Raw genomic sequence first — 17,624 nt, forward strand, 5'->3', positions numbered from 1 at the left:
TGGTCAAATGCAAATGTCAGACTGGGACAGGAGGCTGAATTTGGTTTTAGGCTGGAATCCATTTACCACCTTTTTGTCATTTGACCTTGTAGCTCAAAAAAGACACATACACATGACAGATGACTTCCTGTTTTCCACTCATCTTGAGTAGTTTGCTTAACAGCACACCTGCGAAAGAGAAGGCAATAGACAAAACATGTGAAATGATATCTTTTCCCTGATTAAAGCCTTTTAGATTTGCACAACTCTGCAGGCATCAATAAGAAGACTGGAATGAAACTTGGTGACTGCACATAAAGAAGGTTTGAATGTACATTAAAAAGCTGTAAAACCACAAAAAGGCTGGAAGCACTTCTGCTGGTTCTTCTGTTGTTGTTTTCAACAGGCCCTGTCAAATTGTTGAGAGAGAATCAAATTGACAGAAAAGTCATACAGACCTTACAGATTCAAATATGTAAATAACACATTATGTCTCGTGTTCTAGTTTTGCATCTTTGGTACTTTGTAAATTACAAATGTAATTGATAGGCAGCATTCTGTCTAATTTTGGTTTTGAGGAAGCTACAGACCAAATTTATTTAGAAGAAAGTCATGTTGGTTTCAATGGAAGGTATTTCCATGTAAGACTGAAATCCAATGCAAACTTTCCTTGGGGGGTAACAGCCAAATCCTATGGGCAGGATATGCTGGCATATCTCACAATCTGCCATTGCATCCCACAGGCCACTGTTGTGGCAAAAGCTGCAGAACAGCTGCCAGCACAAAGGTTAGGAGGCCACACATGGATAACAGTGGTCCATAGAACTTTCACCACACCAGGTAATTTTGCAGTAGGGGTAGATCAGGATGGGGAGTTGGCTGAGCCAGTGGTGGGTCGGGAATGGTTCTCAGTGGAGGTAGCACCTGCACAATGCAGAGCCCCCAGTCAAGGCCTGACGTGGTCCCTTAGACCTACCAGTTGTATGACAGCGAAAGAGCATTAATGTTTTGAGGACCAGGGTACAGTGGAATCACTTACCTCTCCACAAGTACTTGGGCACCAGCCATCCATGGGATGCAGCAAAGACTGTGAATGTGCTGCTGCACCCCACAGACTAGCCCAGGATAGCATTGGGCCATTAGTCTCATTGAACTCAGTAAGACTTACTTTTGAGTAAATATGCATATGACTGTGCTCTAAATGTCATTGTCCTAAGCATGCTTACTAAGGGGAGAGAGCCCAATCCAGTCCACCCCCCTTGCCAGTGTAGCAGCACAAAAAGGCACAAAAGCAGTACAGTCATGGAACACTCCACCAGGTAAGGGAACATTTGTTTCCTTACTTGGGTGTAAGTCTCTGCAGTGCAGAGGTGTCTACTATGACCTGTGCTAGCAAATTCACTGGCACAGGCCTGCGTGGACCCACACTGTGGGATCAGGTCGGGAAAGGGCTAGCATTTGGCCACTGCTGCTGAACCCACCCTTTTGTGGACTAAATCTACCCTTCTCTTACTCCTTTGCCATCCCATTCTGCCCATCCCTGCCCTGCCCCCTCTTCCCTACCATCTTACCTTATGGGTAGCTTTTCCGGCATGTGCGGGAAGACTCTGGTCCTTCTGCTGGCACTCTGACAGCATGCTCCTCTGCATGCTGCTGGAATGATATTTACGACTGTCGTATGGACTTCAGCAGTGATGGAACGCTCACAGAATGCCAATAGGATCGGGCTACCCATCATATAGAAATTAGTGGGATTTAATATTCTAAGTACACATACGTCGTTAGTCTTGGAGGTTTTCAGGACTGTTAAAATAGAAGAAATAAAGGTAAGAAACTGGTTCAGTTCTTTGTCATTTATTGGATTTTCAGGATAGACCTCTTAAAGTCTGGCTCTCTAATCCATATCATACAAGGGTGATATTTTAGCTTTCAGCCAAAGTAAATTATAAGCCTAAAAAAGTTGTACTGCTCCCGATAGGCTAAAGAATTAAATTGGATCATGCATTGAGAACTGGCTGATGGTTCAAATCCCGGTCAGCCACACGTCAGTTCTGTACTTTGTTGCAGCTTACCTGTCATATCAAAAAATGTACTTCATTACATAAGACCTCTCTGAATCAGGCATCGGCATTTATAAATCTGAATTTGAGGAAATTATTCCTCAAATTTATTTTAGTTGATTTATATTGTCATATACCAGTGTATGGCAAAACTGTTTGACAGCCTAATACTACCCTCTCATTCTGCCAGTGGATTGTATGTTACACTAGTGAAAATTAGAGGATGCCAATGAGTGATGTTCCTCCAGTCAGTACATGGGGCTACCTGCACAATGGTTGGTGGCTATGTGTACGGGCCAGTGGAAAGGCCACTGTCTGCTGGTGCAAGTGAGTTGATGGTGGGGGTGGGCATTGGGGCAAGTGGTGAGAGAAACGGGATGAGGTTGGGGAGGAATAGGGGGGGTGTTATAATTTGTAATATAATATGATACGAATAAAATTAACAACAGTCTAAGGAGATCATGAATAATTCTATTCATTCTAAATTTAAAGTTGCTAACAAAGGAAGGAGTCTCCCCTTAGCTGAAGGAATATCAGTTTAACCAGGAAATAATTTTTAAAAAGCTCTTTTTTGCTTGGCTGACTGTTCTGTTCAGCCTTGAATATCAACTCACCTCCTAAAGTTATTCTGAAATTCTTCACTTATGGGGGGCTGTAGTGATGTGATGAGCTTGGCAGACTGATAACTTTGACAGTGCATTCCTGTTGTGATTTTATTCCTTATAAATAATGTTGTCAAATTATCCACTGCAATTACAGTGTTATCGTGATGATTTTGCAGCCATAGCAGCAGTTAAGATTTTATCTATCTGGGTTACTCTGCTGAGGAGCTATTTATAGAATGCCAGGGATCTCAAAAGATGCTTGGCCAAAATAGATATACAAAAGTTCTGTATATACCTAAGCTGTTTTATAGTGTTGGTTTACCTTGGGTGGTCTATTCTCATTGGCTATGATATTTCAGTACTCTGAAAACAAAACAAAACAAAATTGAGGGCATGACCCCTTGAGGCTGTATCCAATGAGACTTTTACTAGAAGTGAACTTCCACCCTGTTCTTTCCAGCAACAGGGATATGGCTTCTGTCTCCTCTCTCAGGCTGTACTCTCTAATTAATATGCACTATAGAGGTGAACACCATGTGAGCAATGGATCATGCCTAAACTGGTGTATGACATATTCTCTCTGCGTACTAGAGATACATAGTATTGATTCTCTGCTAATGATACCATCTTGAACTTAGTGATAATTATACCTGTTGCTATTGTCATGAGCCTGTTGCCAAACTGAGTCACATGCTTTGGGAGTGCCATTAAATTTTAGGCAGAAGGTTGGAGCTAGGATTAATTTTACTTTGGCTGCAATCCTAACCACACTTTCCTGAGAGGAAGCCCCATTGAACAAAATAGGACTTACTTCTGAGTAGACCTGGTTAGGATTGTGCCCTTTATCTTCTTCACTTAACTTTAATTTTAATATTTCAATCCTGGAATTTATACCTATTTTTTGGGCCTAACCTTAAGGGTCTGTAGATTCATATCATGGCTATGGTGACCAAAGGATCGTCTAACAGTGGAAGGGCCCAAACCTATCCAACTTTCCAGCACCGGTGCAGCCAAAATGCAGCCCCAAGGTAAAGGAACAAATGTTCCCATACCTTGAGGAGGCCCCTGTGACTGCCCCCCCCCACCACAGGATGCAGTGCATACCCTATTGGCACGGCTGCACTGGCACTGGAAAATTGGATAGGACTGGGCCCAAAGCCCCATGTTTGTCCTTACTAGACCTCTGGATTAATGAAATGCAGGGTTTTTTAAAATATTTATTTATATATTTTGCTAAAGATCTTTTGTAAATGGCGGGACACCCCTGACACCTTCCCATTTTTATGACACCATTTTGTTTTCCTTTTGGGCCAATGATTCTCTCTGTTATTTAGGTTTCTCAATTGCTGCAGTTCCCCTTTATTTCCCAAGCTCTAATTTTTTAAATGCCTTCTTTATCCAGCCTTCTTTCTGCATGGTGTAGTAGCCTATTGCCTGTTTTCTGCTTGTAGTTTTCATTCATTTGTTGTGTGGTTTGAAGTGGGGAAAGGGAGTCAGATATTGAGTCCTCTCTCGTGTTACTTGTTTGGGTATATTTTTATTTGAAAAATGCAGATTTTGTCAGAAAAAAAAGATATTGGTATATGAAATATATCTTATAAAATTTATATTGACATTGAAAATATACCCAGGCTATTTCAATCAATGGCATTATGCTATTGATTTTAATGTATAAGATTAATAAATCAATAGTTTCATTAGTGTGCGGTCATCATTGGTGCTTTTACTACAAAATTTTGAAATCTGCTGTGGCTCTAGATAAGTCTTTAGGGCACAATCCTAACTAGGTCTACTCAGAAGTAAGTCCTATTTTGTTTAATGGGACTTACACTCAGGAAAATGTGGTTAGGATTGCAGCCAGGTAGCCCAATCCTGAGCTATCCAGGGCACGCAGCTGCAGCGGCACCGAGAACGGCTACCGCTGCATCCTGTGCACCTCAGCCTGCCATGGGCGGTGCCTCGGGAGAAGGGGACTTTTCGTCCCCTTCCCCAGGTAAGGGAAGCAGCCCGCAATGGTAAAGCTGTTCGTGTAGGGCGCCGAGCCCTACACGAATGGACAGGATCCAGTGGAGCAGAGCTCCAACAGACCCGCCTCTCAGCCTCCCCCTGGCACGCCTCCTGCCCGTTCTCCTCTTTGCCCCCCCACCCCATCACGCCTCCTCCTTGCCCTCTCTCCACCCTCCGCCTGCCTCCCCCCTCCCTGGAATGCCTCCTCCCCCTCCCCGCCCTCACTTACCGTGCCATGGCTTGGCGGCCTTGAGACCGCCAAGCAGCGGAAGCTGGGCACCTGCCCGGCACTAGCCCAGCGCCGGCCAGTGCTGGGTTAGCACAGGCAGTAGCCCAGCGGTAGGACTAGCAGATGCACCTTACGGCACGTTTGTGACAATACGCAGCCACTGCGCCAAGCTCAAGATTGGGCTTTTAGTTAACTTTAAAAGCATTTAATCATTAAAGTGTTTTTTTTCCCAGTTGCAATTGTGGTAAGAGTATATATTTAAGTCTGAAGAAGTGATTAGTGCCAGAAAACATTAGATACATTTTATGATGGACTCTAAAAACCTGAAAAGGTTGTAGAGTAGCCAGTGAAAAGTAAGAACTGGCAGCATATTGTGTTCAGACATTATTCTACCACTTGGCAAAACTCACAGTTCTCAATATTTAAATTTTATTGGCACTGTTATATTCATATTAGTGAAATACTTTAGTGCTGAATGAAAGTAGTTTAAAATGACTGCATCATGATATGATTTTGTAATAATGTGAATTTGGCTAATTTAGCTGCAACAGTCAGGGGAAAAATAGTATAGTAAAAATGCAATAAATCATTGCACTTTAATCACTACAGTGAGTTAGCGTAGTCTTTTGCGGAAATAATAATTTCACTGCTGCTGCAAGCTTGACAAAAAATAGGATAGTTAAGATTCTGCAGTGGTGCCTATTGAGGATTGTGCAAGAATATTAAAAATGTATTAAAATGTACATATAGAGCTGCGGGTTGTGGGTAATAAAAATAATCATGTTGGATATAATATCAAACCAAACAGTAATTCAACATGTTTGACTGCAGTAAAAGAGCTGCCTGACTGCAGAATTGCAGAGTTAACAGACTTATTTCAGATATCTCTTAATGGTCAGTAGCTCAACTGTGCACAATGCCTTCTCCTTTTAATGAGCACTGACACATTCAGATGTCCCTGTGGCACTACAAGCATGAAAAAGTTTTCACTATGGGAGATTTAGGTTGTTCTTCTAGTACAGGGGTGTCCAAAGTTTTTGGCAGGAGGGCCACATCATCTCTCAGACACTGTGTCGGGGGCCGGGGGAAAAAAAGAATTAATTTACATTTAAAATTTGAATAAATTTACATAAGTTTACATAAATGAGTATATTAAAGATGAACTCATTTGAATGAATGAAGGTCTTGCAATAGCTCAATGCCTATAAAAGGCCTTGCACAAGGCAAGGCTGGCCTTTCCTTTGCTGCCGCTGCTGCATCACAGACGTGAAACAACAAGCAGTAAAGGGAGTCCTCATCCCACAGCTCACACAAGAGTCAAACAGTCTCCCTCATGCTGAGAGCAGTTGCTCGGGCCAGTGTGGGCTCCAACAAATCTCTGGAGGGCCAGAGGCTCATTGGAGACTGGGGGCTCCCTGAGGGCCGCATTGAGGGGCCTCGAGGGCCGCAAGTGGCCCCAGGGCCAGGGTTTGGGCACCCCTGTTCTAGTATCTTAATTGCACTAGTATTATAATTATACATGTTGTTAAAAACTACAAATTCTCCTTCATTTTCATCTTTTGGTGACAATTTAATTCAGCATTAAAAAAAAGATTATAAGCCTCCTGCATCCTCTCTAATTACTAGATTCCAAGATACCAAAACTGAATCAATTTTTGAGTTGGGATGATGATGATAACAACTAGGTATTTATATACTGCCGCTCTGGTCATCGGATTACTCCTCTGACTTTATTCAAGGCAGTTTACATAGGCATTTCTAAATCCCTCAAAGGGATTTTTACAATCATAGAGGTTCTCTCTTTCAAGAACCAACAACATTTCACTTCTGGTCTCCAGTTCTCCCACGCAGGCTGACAAACAGTTCCATCTCTCACATACATGGAGGGCAGCCAAGACGCTTCTTGCTCACACCAAGAGCAGGTGGAATCATTCAGCTCGGCTTTGTCAGCTGCTTCAAGTTCTCGCCATTTTCAGCTGTTCAGGGAGCTGCTGGTGTCCTCGAACTGGCGACCTTCTGATGTTATCTTCAGGCTAATGGAGGCTCTACCCTCCAGACCAGACCTCCTGCCCATGGATGCTACCCATTTTATAGTCAGAGACCAGGAGTACCTACAGAATAGAACTAAGAAGATCACAGGTCCTTTTGGGGCTTTCATGCGACAAGAGGTGGTGTATGTGTTTGCTTAATTTTAGACCCAAATCCTAATGAACTTTCCAGCACAGTGCCAGTGGGATGTGTGCTGCATCCTGCAGTTGGGTGCCACTCATGGAAGCCTCCTCAAAGTAAGGGAATGTTTGTTCCCTTACCTCGGAGCTACATTGCCCTTATGTCAGTGCTGGAAAGTGGGTTAGGATTGTGCCCTTAATTAGTTATGCATCTTATTAATTTTGATATATAGTACTGTATGTAACAGAAATGTGACATATGATAGAGCTGAAATAAATTTACATAATCACCCTGTTCTTGGCTAATTTTAATGGAGAATATTCATCAGATGTCATCTGTGTATGTGAATAGTCAGTGAATATTTGCTATTCAGCTTAGCATCTGCACTTGGCATGCAAACGGTTTTGCAGATGGCATGCAGCAGCAATCAAAATTTTGAAGTACCTGAAATGTAGCCATCAGAATTCAACTATATTTGACAGCTGCCATGCAGTGACATTCAGTATTTGACTGTAAAACTGTGAACATTCAGCCACACTCCATTATTTGACAGTAGCACATGCAATAACAGTTGGTATTTGACCGCAAGTCACATGTGGAGATGAATGGTTGGCAGCCTTCAGTCTCGAAAGACTATGGTATGAGCCTACAGCACCCGATATTCTCAGGCGGTCTCCCATCCAAGTACTAACCAGGCTGGACCCTGCTTAGCTTCCAAGATCAGATGAGATTGGGTATGTGCAGGGTAACATATTTAGCAAGGTTTGACCTGCAGTTGTAGTTGGTATATGACACCATCAGACATGTAGCAATCAATATTTGACGGTAGTGTATCTGGTAGTAGACATGCAATAGTAATTGGTATTTGGGAGGGAGCATAACAGAATTTTCATTTAACAAACTTAAAAGAGGCGGCATTTGGATTTTGACATAAAATCCAAGTTTTGAAACTTGAATAACTGTCAGATTTTGAAATGATGTGTAATTTTGTTTCAGAAATGATGGAGTTTAGTTTCTGTACTAGACAATAAGGATTTGGTGAGTATGGTTTTGGCTGGTTTGAGTGACAGAGCCAGATAAGGAGTTTATGAATGTATAAAGTGATTGAAAGGGTGGCTGGAGATGCATATGAGTGTGAAAGAATAGTCGGATTGTATATAAGTAGTAGGAGTGTGTGTTGAGATGTTAAAGTATATGTAATAGGGACAGGAATCAGTAATCTGTAGAAACTTTACATTCACAGAAACATGACCTTGAAGCATGCATTTCATACAACACCATACATATATAATGTTCATTCAGCAGATTGTTTGTTAGTAATAAGCCACTGTGAAAATGCAGTATGCATTTATTCTCTAGGAGCTTATCTGTAATATGCATTTGCAACTGCATTCGTTTCTTTTATCAAAAACTGAATAAAAAGAACCCACACAACATCAACATTGCCCTTTATCACACTGATTGCAATTCACTTTGCATTGACTCACTCAACCTGGCAAAAGTTTGTTCAGAAGTATCAGCAAACGCTTAGAATTCTTTATTATGTATCAACACGAAATTGCCCCATTTCTCCCTAGTAACTATGGTGTGAAACCTTGTGCTTAAAAATGAGATGCAAAATCACCATGTATTTTAAAATCACCCATTCTTTTATATCTCTGCTTCTGTCAAGATTAAAACCTGTTAACCAAATGTGAAGCTCAAGTGACAACACCAAGCATGTCTTTGTATGAGAAAGCAGCCCACCAGTTACTCCATCTTACGTGTTGTAGACATGCTCATAAATAGAGTCCTGGAATTCTTGAGACTGGGCAGAAAATGTGTGGCTGTATCTGCATGAATTTTATTGTTTTGAGCTAAAATGTAATGAATTTTGAATGCAGGCCCTCCTCTTTAGAAAAAGAATGAACTATTTTGTTTAATATTTTAAAGTGATCATTTTAGAATGATCCACATATTTCTTGTAATTGATCAAGAGTACACTACATATTTAAGTATTTGTACTCATGCCTTTCACTTAATTTATTGATGCTTGCAAGTGAATGCAGTCCAGCCCCTTCCCACACAGCTCCCTGCACAGCAATGCAGCAGCACAAACATGGCACCTACTCTATAGCTGGCACCAGTCTGCCTGGATCCGGGTTGGGGGATTAAGGATGGGAAGGGTGTTAGGATATTGGCATGTGCTGCTGCTGCCAATACTGCTCCTTTCACAATCCAAGTCTCACAATCCAATGCCCTCCCAGCTGCCCCATCTCCTCCCCACTCCTCCTCCCCACCTCCTTCATCCCTGCACAAACTTGCCACCACCAGTGGGCATCATGGCTGCATGCAGCAGTGGTTAGGCAACGTGGAATGTTGTGGCATGTTTTACCACAGCCGAAAAGTTCTTTATGCCGCTGGAATACTTGTTCTGGGAGGCATAAGGCTCGAATAGGATCAGGCCATCAGTTATACATATTGCAAGGCAGTCACCCGTAATGAAGTGCTGTCTACATTGAACAAAGTTTGTGTTCTTAAGAGGTTTTCATGGAAGTAAATTTCAGGGAAACCAAAGGGACCTTCCAAGTAAAGGATTTAGAATGATGTAAGGGAAATTTATATCAGTTGGCTGATTTTTCTCAGCTGTACAAAAGTCTGAATTAGCAAATCCTTCATGGTCTAAAATTTAGAGGAAGCTCAAGACTGCATCTAATCAATCACCATACATTTTAATGCTTTTGTGAAAAGATAACATTCCAAGCAATCAACCCAATCTACTACTTGAGTGAATACATCAAAGGATAGCACCAGCAATGCGTCTCCTTGCATCTGCACTGTTTATTTTGCCTTCCAGCCCAACTTGAAATTCAGGATCTGGCGGAGCAGGGCTCTGCCTGTCCCACCCCCTCCTGTCCCAGTTCCTCCCCCTGTCCTTATTCTGCCCTCCCCCTGCATCCAGAGGCCACACCGCCGCCTGGCAGTTTCACTTACCCCTGGCAGTGGCATGTCCTCCTCCTGCCAGTGTCTGACTAATGCGGGTCCAGCACCACTGCTTACTCTCCCAGTGAGGTAAACGTGCTTTATGGCAAATTTATGGCACCCAACACCGGAGCTGGTGGTGGGAGGGTTCAGGACTGGGCCCTAAATTGCCCTAGAACAAAGCAGGTACTCTAGGGGTGCAATCCTAGACACACTTAATAGAGGGTAAGCTCCACTGTTCACTGAGGAACTTACTTTTGAGTAAACATATATAGGGATGTGCTGTAGTTTGCTTGGGAATACATAGCACAATATTAAACATGCAGATAAGTTAATTGTGCACATTTAATTACAATAATAATCAAAGCCGTCTCAAACGATGACAGGATATTATTTACATATTTTAAATCATGTTGTGAACATGACATGGAAACAGCTACGTAAATGCTAAGATTAGTTCAACAAAGCTATAGAATGTCATCAATTTATAAGCCATTACAATTACCATATATCTGCCTTGTAAGGGCTGCTTTATACATTTTATGTTTGCTCCTAAAAACATAATGACCCCAATCCAGAGGGATTTAATCACATTTCAGTATCTTTGAAATCAATGGAGCAAGTTAGTAGCAACTAACTCAAGTCTTGTTCATTTCAATAGCATTTAAAATGAGATTAATATTCTTGGATTAGGACCATTGTGTCCTAATTTTTACCACCATTCAGGTATGGGTACATTTACCGGGGAACTGGAATTAGCTACAACCCTTCACTGTAACAAGCGTGCATTTGCCACCATGTGAAATAGCCTACGCAGATGGATATATACCTTCTTGAAACTTCTGAGCTCTATCCCGGCTGAAAGTAGTCATGACTAACAGTCCTGTTGCATCACTGAAATGTGCATGCTAGCAATGCAGCCTGCTTTACTTCTGTTGCAAAACACAATGCACCATAGAGCACAGCATGGCCATTGCTGCGAACAGTGGCCGAGCCGCAGCACCAGTAAGTCAGCACAGGGGGCAGGCAGTGGATGGGCCGAGCAGGGTGGAGGCAAGGAGGATCGCAGCAGAGACCAGAGTGGGGTTGGGAGTTTACCGAAGGCAAGAAGGAGACAGTTTACTGTAGCAGGAGCTCCGCTGATATCCTATCCTCTTTCGATCTACCTACCCAGGTCCATTCAGACGTGTGCCAGCAAAATATCTGGCACAGGTCCGAGTAAACACATTGGGGCAGGAAAGGCTTATCCCCAGGCAAGGGAACAAATATTCCCCTACCTTGAGGAGACCTCTGGTACTCAAAATTTCCCTGCAGGATGCAGTGTGTGCCCCAGTGGCACAGCTGCATCGGCGTCAGGGAAGTTATTGGATTGGGCTATAAGTTTATGGAACAACCAGGGGTTTGTTGCTTTCAGCTGAACCTATTTTAACTGGATTTGGAGCCTCTGTCTGACTCTGAGTATCACATTTTGCATTAGTGTACTGAAGATGAGTTATTATTATATATGCATATATATTGTTAAGAATTCATTATATAATCAAAATTGATGACATAAGTAGAGGTGCACTTTCATTTATTTCAGTCCTTTTTTATTGTTGCCAGTTTAACGCAAAAAGTTCAAGGACATACATCCCCAAGGATTGTCAGTAATGGAGATTAAATTTGTGGTAGTTAGTCAGCTAGGTCTTTTTCTTACCAGGAAACTAAAGTTCATTAAAAACTAATTAGGAATGTATAGGAGGTTAATACTCCATGTTAATCCTTATTAATGGAAGATAAGTAATTCATAAAGTATCACAGGAGTGCAATGGACAGAATTAAAGATAATTATACTACCAAAAACCAACTTTAAGTGACATTAAGCATCTTGCTTAAGTCTGTATGCACACAGTTTAACTAAAATACTTCTCTTTATGTCACTGTTTATGATTTCAGATGTTGCAGGTGAGCAATCCTTGCATTAAGGGCAGCATAAAGTTGATCTTCCACATGACAAACTGCAACATTGATTAAACAAAAAAATATGTCTCTGAGGGCGCAATCCTAACCCACGTGTTAGGCTAGTGCAAGTCACTTGCGCCGATCCGGGGGTGTCGCAAATGTGCCATAAAGCACGTGTGCATTGACTTTAAGAGTCAAGGAGGCCATCTTAAGGAATTGCGCTGGCCTCCCTGTGCCAGATCCATGCCTGGCACGGTAAGATTGCATTGGCTGAGCTTGACCGATGCAGGGGTCTGGAGCATGTGTGGCAAGGGTGGAGAGGAGGCGGGAGGGAGGCGTGCGGGGGAGGGTGAGGGTGGGGGAGGCAGGCAGGGAGCGGGAGGCAGGGCCGGGACCCAGCGGTTATGCCAGATCCTAGCCCCATTGCCCAGGTGGCATGGAGCAGCTCCAGACCGCTCCACTCTGCTCAGATCTGCGCCACCTCCTGAGGTGGCGCAGATCTGAGCAGACCCATTGGGGCCACTTTGGCTCTCCCCGGGGTAAGGGGAAAAGTTTCTGCTTGCCCCTGGCTGACCCACTGTCCTCCCCAAATCTGCACTGGATACAGTGCAGGCCAGTTGGCCTGTCTGTTCCAGCGCAAGTTAGAATTGTGCTGTTTGAAAACAATAAGCTTTTGCCCAAATAAATGCTGCTGGCTATGTCTTCTCTTTGTACATGTGGTTGACTCATAGAAATGACTGTAAAAGACCTGTTGGTACTGACCAGATGTTTGTGGATGTAGCTGGATACAGGATTGTAGCTTTCATCAATAAATATTGTTACTCTAATTGCTTTTCAGTAACAAGGTTGGACAGCCCAATTTTAACCTGCGCCAATGTAGCAGGGCCAGTGCAGCTAAGCTGTATCCTAAGAGCAAACTGTTTGAAGGTCTCCTTGACAGGGTGAGGTTCATGCCCATATCCTGTTTAAAGCCCCAGCCTGCTCATGGGGCAACTCAGATCTGCACCTGATTGAGTGTTCCAGAGGAGACCTCCACAACTGCTCCCCTGAAGAATGCAGTTTTTGCAACTTTTTTGCACCATTGCATTGGGGGGAGGGGAATAGATAGCAAAAAATGCCACTTTAAAATTGGTTACCGAATGGATGATTCAAAAGATTGGTCCACCAGGGGCATAGAACTGTCTCTATGTCTACTATCTACAAAGCAAATCGAGTGCTGGGATATTCACTTTTGGATTTACAGCAGTCAAACTATTGAGTTCTAAAGAGATATGCCTATTAGTAGGTCATGTTTACTAGAATGTGCTCTAGCAAGTTCTCCAGCTTCTAAGACCCATTGGACCTTAGTGACAACTCCCTACTGTAATGAAACAATTTCAGATATTCTACAGGCACTTGTTTAACTGTTTCATGTAGAACAAAGGCCATATTTTTCCCAGCACCAGTAAAGACATATTAAAGTAAATCTCTGTTTCAAAAGACATCTGTGACAGGCAGCTCTATCCTATCCCCTGCCAGCTCACAGCATGCAGTGAGAGACCATGCACTGCATGCTATGGTGGGAAGGCAACCAGACAGCCTGGAAGAGTAAGTAAAAATTTTTGTTACTTACCCATAGGTTGCCTGGCCTCCTCCAATCACAATCCCTGGACCTACAGCACCTATTTAACTGGTGTAAGCCCAGGCAGAGTCAGGGAACAGACCGGGAAAAGGGGTATAGGATCTTGGCATGCACCACTACCACCAAGATCCTCCCCCTTCTGCCCTTGCTGCCCCTGCCCAGCTCACTCCTGGCCCTAATCCTTCCCCAAACCACCCCAAACCACCTTACCTGCTCCAGCATCCAGAAGCCACTGTTGCATACATGGGGTCCCCTGTCATTTGTGCCAGTAGTGCTGAAGTGCATGACGGCAAAGCGGTTTTCACACTGCTGGTCTGGGACTTCTGATGGCAGAACACAAGATCTGCCATTGCAATAGGATAGGACTGGGGCTTTAGGCTAGCAATCCTATACACACTCAGGCAAGTAAAATGAACTCAATGGAACTTAATTCTATGTAATTCTAGGGTTGTGCTGCTGATATATTTATACTCATCTTGCAGTGTTGCAACGGGATCTTCTGGAGGCCTTAGCTCTTTCCCTTTGCAAGGATAAAAGCATCTGGGGTTAATTTTGTTCAGAAAAACATGTGTTTTCAAGTTTGGTTTTCAGCTGCATCCTCCTCCAGTAAGATTAATGTATTGTGTGGATGGCTTTAGTACAGGCGCTGTCCCAAGGTTGAATTAAGTCAACTGTACAATGAAAATGGCATCAAAAACTTCCTGTGACTAATTCAGACATTTGTGAAAGCTGAAAGAGAAAAATATAGAAATTAATCTAAGAGCAGAATAAAACATTCCTGGATGCACTTGTCATTCTGACTGAACGTTCATTTTAGATAAACGAAATGTAAAACTAAAACCCATTTCAAGCCCAGAATGTCCTTTCGTTACTGTATATTGCCTTTAGGCATCTAATATACATTAAGAGTGAGCAGGGCTGAGGGCAACTGGTTGCATGGGAGGAAAAAAAATAAAAAAAAATTCCATTCAAAAGAATTAACAGCCATAGCTTCACTGAAGAAATTATTTTTTTTAGGGCAGTAGTTCTAATCATGAGAAAGTGAGATGACAAATTAAACACATAAGAAATAACAATGTCTTACATTTTAAAGTGCTTTCTATCCCAAAGGAGCTCTAAGTGTTTTACAAACTGCAGAGATGGATTATTTCATGCACCACTGAAATTCAGCTACCTTTCTATTTAGAACAGCATCTCCGTGTAACAGAGCACAGCAACATGACACAAAAGCACTGAAGGAGAATTCTAAATGGTACCTGGATGGCTCCCCTTTTAGCCTCCTGCAGTTCAATTTTGGGCTTATAGAGGGACCAGGTATGTGTGGTGCAGGTTCTCAGGCACAAACTTTTCTCAGAGTCTTGTGATCTAGACAGCTGAGCATAAAAATGGTTAGAATTACACAACACTCATTCTTTCCCTTTCCTTTTTGACTATGGGAAGAGAGGGGAATCTATCCTGTCATTTACACACAAACCACTGTGTGTTCTTCTGTTCCCACTTTTGGAAGGAGAGGACAGAGAAGGGAAACCATACATTTCATTCAGCTATTTTCTGATTTTTTGGTTATTAGGATTGCATGGGCAATTATAGTAGGTCAAATTGGACAAGTGGGGCAGAGTAAGGGGGAGGTGGTGGACATTGATCTCCTCCTCTGACCCAATCAACTGTCTGATGTGAAGGAACTTGTTTGCTTCATGTATGGGCTGGTGCTGCTTTAACTAATCCATAAAGGACTCTGAGAACAAGGGAAATCAGTATCTCCAATTGGTTCCCATTTGGAAGCTAGCTCTGCTCCTGAAATTAGTAAAGTGATTTCATGGCTCACTAAGTGACTCAGTCCTTGTCTATGTTGTGCCAGTGTCTGCGGCATCCACCAGCTGACAGGTTTCTACACTAGCAGGGTTGTCATTGCGGCAGTGTGTACGTGGAGATTCACTGGTGTCTCCCAAGGATAGGATTGGGCCTTTATTTTCTCTGTTTTGTTCATACATATAATGTCTCTGCATGCTAAAGTACACTTTAGGTATTTATTTATGCTTCTGTAATTTATTGTGGGACATATTTCCATAGCATGAACACTGACTCTGTGCTTAAGAATGTAGCTGTAGCATTTGAATAAAATAATGAATCTGATAAATCAGAAGAATGCTGTTGTAACTCCTTCTAAAACAAACAAATTTTAAGCTTGTTTAACAACAATTCAACGAAGTTGAATGATATGTGTTTAGCAATAATCTTAGAAACATAATGTACTACATATATAAGCTGAGCATTTTGAGAAACATATTATAGTATAATATTTGATATAAATTGAACACCATATTAGTGCATCTGCATAGTTTATAAATGTTTTCAAAAATGCATGATAATATCCATAATGCATTAGTTATGCTCTTTTGCACTCTGGGCAGAACAGTATGTAATTTTAATAAGAGCATTCTTGATATGTATAGTTATGCTGGTAAAGCTATTCATTATTTATTGCTATTTAATTATTGGGCTTTGTTTTACAAGTGTATTAAAAATGTACATGATGCGGAGATGGGGAATAGTTAAGAAGAGGGAATATACTGTCAAAAATCTTACCTAAGATTTTATTATATCTGACAACATTTTACAAATTGTGGTATATTTTGTTACAGCTGCAGTTCACAGCATTTTTTTTTTCAAAAGGAAACCCATTTAAACACAATGCATACAATAACTGAATAGAATCAATGCACCAGATACATGACTGCTTTCCACACTGTTCCAATAATATGGGTGAGTTTGGGCACAATCCAAACCTGCCCCGGAGCAGGCAGGCCTGCGGGCCTGCACTGCATCCAAGGCAGGAATGGGGCTACAAGTGGCTCAGCCTGGGGCAAAGGGAATCGCTTCCCCTTACCCAGAGTAAAGCCTCAGCAGCCCCAATGGACTACTCAGATCTGCGTCATCTCAAACGGTAGCGCAAATCCGAGCAGTCCAGGACTGCCTTGGGCTGCCCGGAAACGGGGTTAGGATCCGGCATAACTGCTGGATCCTGGCCTTGCCTCCTGCTCCCTGCCCGTTCCTGGGAACACCTGCTACCCACCCTTCCCCCCCAGACCGCTGCATCAGCTGAGGTCAGCCGACGCAACCTACCTGGCTCCCAGGGCCTGCGTTGGCGTGGGGAGGCCGGAACATGTCCACATGTCCATGTGCCTGCCTAACCCCACTTCGGTCACTGCAAAAGTACTTTACAGCTTCATGTTCCATGTATGCACTGCACAGTTCAGAAATAATAACAATTATATACTGTAATAAAATCTGCATGTGTAGAACACTTCTTGTCTCAAATCCACTCGATTTTGATATTTTTTTCAGAGTATAAAAGCCAACATTTTCTGGCTACATCCACAGTACAAAGATAAAATGGATTAAAAACAACACCACTAGGTTTGACTATAATGACTTCTCACAAAGAACTGTGTGCCTGTGTGTGAGGTTTTTGAGAATTCTGTCACTGATTCTTACTCCATATACTGGACTATCCGTTCCTAGGATTTCCTGGAGAAATCAGATTAGTTGCATTACTCTAAGTTGATAGAAAAACAACCAAGAGTCTAGTAGTATCTTAAAGACTAATCCAGAATTGGATCTAGAGGGGGGAGCCACGGTAAGTACAGCATGCTCCACAAAGCACCGTGTAAGCACCCCTCCCCTTTGGTGTCGGAGTCAGTCAGGGAAGCAATGGCACATTGCCGTCACTGCCCTGAATGGCTGTAACGCTGAGGGAGAGGGGAGCTTACACAGGGCATTGCGGAGTGTGCTGTACTTACTGCGCTGCCCCTCCAGCTCAGCTTCTGGATTAACCAATTTATTTCAACTTAAGTTTTTATGGACTTTGATTCACTTCAGCAGATGCATAAAGTGAAATCTTCAGCAGATAGACACACCTGAGAATAAAGAAGCAGGAAATAATAGGTGGGGTGGAGTGAGTAAAGGGAACTGAGCAAGTGAAATCAGTAACTATTATTCTATAGCAGTGATTCTCACACTTTTAGCACCAGGACCCACTTTGAGAATGAGAA

General features: G+C 42.6%; 1 protein-coding gene and 1 pseudogene across 1 annotated transcript in view; one reads left to right on the forward strand and one right to left on the reverse strand.

Moving 5' to 3' along the window:
• ADGRB3 (adhesion G protein-coupled receptor B3) overlaps positions 1 to 17,624 on the forward strand; it is a 564,982-nt gene that overhangs the window by 71,324 nt on the left and 476,034 nt on the right. The window lies entirely within an intron of this gene.
• On the reverse strand, positions 7,694 to 7,811 carry LOC136637187 (5S ribosomal RNA; annotated as a pseudogene).

The sequence above is a fragment of the Tiliqua scincoides genome, chromosome 1 (genome assembly GCF_035046505.1).
Source record: "Tiliqua scincoides isolate rTilSci1 chromosome 1, rTilSci1.hap2, whole genome shotgun sequence".
Taxonomy (NCBI): domain Eukaryota; kingdom Metazoa; phylum Chordata; class Lepidosauria; order Squamata; family Scincidae; genus Tiliqua; species Tiliqua scincoides.